Source organism: Periophthalmus magnuspinnatus, chromosome 20 (assembly GCF_009829125.3).
Source record: "Periophthalmus magnuspinnatus isolate fPerMag1 chromosome 20, fPerMag1.2.pri, whole genome shotgun sequence".
NCBI lineage: Eukaryota > Metazoa > Chordata > Actinopteri > Gobiiformes > Gobiidae > Periophthalmus > Periophthalmus magnuspinnatus.
Window position 1 is genome coordinate 25,376,682 of NC_047145.1, and position 3,927 is coordinate 25,380,608.

General features: G+C 39.9%; 1 protein-coding gene across 1 annotated transcript in view; it reads right to left on the minus strand.

Annotated features, from left to right (window-relative positions):
• The window catches only part of lsm5 (LSM5 homolog, U6 small nuclear RNA and mRNA degradation associated), a 160,048-nt gene that overhangs the window by 66,163 nt on the left and 89,958 nt on the right, over positions 1–3,927 (minus strand). The gene's annotated exons all lie outside the window — the stretch shown is intronic.

Consider the following 3,927-nt stretch of genomic DNA (forward strand, 5'->3'; position numbering starts at 1 on the left):
TCCTTCATTCATTCACTGCACAGCTAACGTTTGCTCTGCACTGATCTGGAAGAGGAGGAGTTTCAGCCAACAGACACGCTTTGACACAAACACTTCTATTTATTAAGTGTATGTGACAGGCTGGAGACTCATTTCACTAAAACATAGTCAACATCATTACATTTCAGATTTGACTGAAAAATTCCTAATCTTTTCTAGTTTTATCATTTTGTAGATGGTTATAATTGAGTCTGTTAGCGTCACTACTTCCTGTTAGCATCACTACTTCCTGTCCAGTTTTATCTCTATGAGGTTTTTGCCGAGTCACACTAAAATGAATAAATATTTAAAGATGGGTAAATGGACAAGGAGCTGCAGGTGGGTCAGGGGTCAGGGGATTAGGGTGAGATAGTGTACAGGGAGCTGCGGGTGGGTCAGGGGTCAGAGGTTAGGGGGTTAGGGTCAGACAGTGGACATGGATCTGCGGGTGGATGTCACTGACAACATGTTAAAAAAGGGAAACAAGGCAGCTGATTGATCTCATTAATGTTCATATCTTGAGTAACGGACACAATAGTGAAATAAAAAAACACAGGATCATGTAGAGCGGGTTCATACGAACATTTAAGACCAAAATGACGAGTCTGACAGCAGTTACAGAGAGAGGGTTCATAGTTTTTCAGTGTAAAGTGAAATGGATCCAGAGTCGATGGAGCTGGAATTATCCATTTATATATCTGAAAGTAATCTACATTTAAAAATAATCGGGTAGCCTTTATTTTAATTATTTTTTTAATACGTTTTTTTAATTTTATGTTTTCTGATCCGGCCCCGGATAAGCAGAAGAAAATGGATGGATGGATGGATGTTTTCTGATTTTAATCGAAGTGACTGTTAGCTTTGAGACACAGTGAGCTAGCTAGCATAGAGCCTGTGCTACTTCCTGGTTGGACATGGGCAGCAAGTATGACATAAGTAATGTGTTACTCAGCAACCATAATGTAAACAAGGACCAAAACTTCTAAATTACACAATAAATATGATTAGACAAATAAAAATAAAAGACAACAGCTTAGTTTTGTTAAATAAATGTTTGAACTGTCTGAAAAACGCCTTCCTTTCCTTTAGTTCTGCTTTAGACCTGCTTTAGTCCTGCTTTAGTCCTGCTTTAGTCCTGCTTTAGTCCTGGTTTAGTCCTGCTTTAGTCCTGCTTTAGTCCTGCTTTAGATAACAAACCAAGTCATACTTAGAAAAATATATGAATCTGTCACATGCACTTTAAAAACATAGAGGAACACTTCACCAGGTGGAACAGAGTGTTTCAAGCTCTGGAGAAGGAAGCATACTAAAGGCAGTCAGAGTTTGAGTCCACACTAATTACTCTGTAGGAAAAGTGTTACATAATCCCGAACAGGACACAGCCTCACTGTGGGAATGTCTGAAAACTCATAGGAAGGAGGAACGCCCAACACGTGGCATAGTTATGCACTGAAGCAGAGGTAGTTACGGTAAAAGAATCCACAACAATGTATATTTCCCAGACATAACAGCAGCCCAGAGCACTTTCCAGGCCATTAGATGTATGTTAAAGAGTGAAACCTTGTGAGATCCCGTGAGACCACTTAAACTTGACTTTTGCTGTTGTCATAGTTGGTGTAACAGCTTGATATAGCCCTGATATAGGCCTAGTTTAGTCCTAGTTTAGTCCTGGTTTGGTCCTGGTTTAGTCATGATTTGACCTGGTATAGTCCTGTTAGACCTGGTTTAGTCCTGGTTTAGTCCTGTTTTAGTCCTGGTTTATCCCTGGTCTAGACCTGGTTTAGACCTGTTAGTCGTGGTTTCTGCCATTTTATAATTAAACCTGATCTAGTCTCATAGTTAAGTCCTTCGGCATTTTTATCTGGGTTCTGACTGGTTTACTTCTTATTTATTTGAGGTTAAATGAATTCTTTAGATCCTGGTTTAGTCCCAATGGAGTCCTGGATAAATCCTGAATTAGACCAGGTTTGGTCTTGTTATAGCTACTATATTCCCATTTTTGTTGTTTTAGTCCTTGTTTAGTTCTGGTATAGTCCTCCTGGGTTCCAGGTTCCAGGTTTAACCCAGTTGCTTCAGTCCTGGTTTAGTCATGGACTCATTTTGCCTTCACTACAAAGCATGCCTCGCCTATGACTAAGTGCACGTAACATCTGCTTACAACAATAACAGAAACATGTCCTCATTAGTTTTACTGGTTACTGGTCCAGACCTGGTTTAGACCTGGTTTCGTCCTGGTCTAGGCCTGGTTTAGTCCTGGTTTAGCCCTCACTTAGTCCTGGTTTAGACCTGGTTTAGCTCTGGTTTAGAGCTGGTTTATTCCTGGTTTAGTTCTCTTTTAGTCCTGGTTTAGACCTGTTTTTTTCCTGATATGGTCCTGGTTTAGATGTGGTCTAGACCAGTGGTCCCCAACCACCGGGCCAGGGACCAGTACCGGTCCGTTACGCATTTGCTACCGGGCCACACAAAAACAGTAAATAATTTATCAGCAACCGCATCTTCTCCGATGTAACTTTCACCCATCCCTAATGACGCACTAATAAGCTCGTCCATAGATATATCATGAAAATCCTGATAGGAAATCGCCACAGAAATCTATTTGATGTAGTGGCAAGTTTATTATCTGCTCTTGTCTCCGCAATGACGTATCACGTGTAACACATCAGACATTTCGCCCAAAAGTAGAGCCACAAGCAAGTGAAAATGAGCCAAAACAAATGTCTTTGGAGAGCATTTTAACAAAGCGGAAAAGGCCAACAGAGGAACCAGAAGAGGAGCCTACGACCTCCAAGAAAAAGAAAGATCAATTTAACAGACAATACCAGGAGTCCTACTGGGTTTGTTGCTACAGGTGACTCTCATGCACAGAGATTTTTTATGCACTTAACTTATTTTTGCCATATTTATCTGCCACGTGTAGAAGGCCGGTCCGTGAAAATAAAACCTACATTATTCTGGTCCATGGTGCAAAAAAGGTTGGGGACCACTGGTCTAGACCTGCTTTATTCCTGGTTTACCCCCGATTTAATCCTGGTTTAGACCTGGTTTATTCCTGGTTTAGTTCTCTTAGTCTTGGTTTAGTCCTGGTGTAATCCTGATTCAGTCCTGGTTTAGTTCTAGTCATGGACTCATATTGCATAAAAGCACATCTTGCCCATCTATTGTTTGAACCAGTGTTGTTCAGAATACTTAGCAAAACTAATCTGATTACTGATTACTCCTTCTAAAGATAAGTAATTACTGCTCTGATTACTTTATTTCAAAAGTAATCTTGTCACTGATTACTATAAATCACTTACTTATACAGCTCAGAAACCAGTTTATAAAAAGCCTGAATTCATTTTGTGTCATAGATCCTGATTTGGCACATGACATCACAGTCCTCTCCTCTTTATCTTTTGGACTGTTTTACCACAATGCTATGGATTAAACACATTTTTGGCAGAGAAAAAGTAACTAAAGTTTCTAGGGCAAGTGACTGTAATCTAATTACTCATTTTTCAATTGTAACTAATTACACTACTGTGTCACTAAAAAGTAATCTGATTACGATCCCCATAGTCCCTCACTTTGTAACTAGTTACTGCTCAACACTGGATTTAACCTAATTTAATCTTCTTCACTTTGGTCCATGTAACCTCTGCATCAGTGTTACAAAAGCTTAAATAAATAGTGTTAATAGTGTTAGTGTTAATAGTGTATTATAAATAGTACATAGTGCATACTACATAATGCATACTACATAGTGCATACTACATAGTGCAGTCTACATAGTGCATACTAAATGACGTTAGCCTTGACAGGTCCACTTATAACTCGTTCAGACTCGTTCAAGATCATATACGGACTATTCTTCGCGGTTCCTGTGGGGTCAGCCCCGCCCTCTCCGTACTCTTCCGCCGTACCGTACAG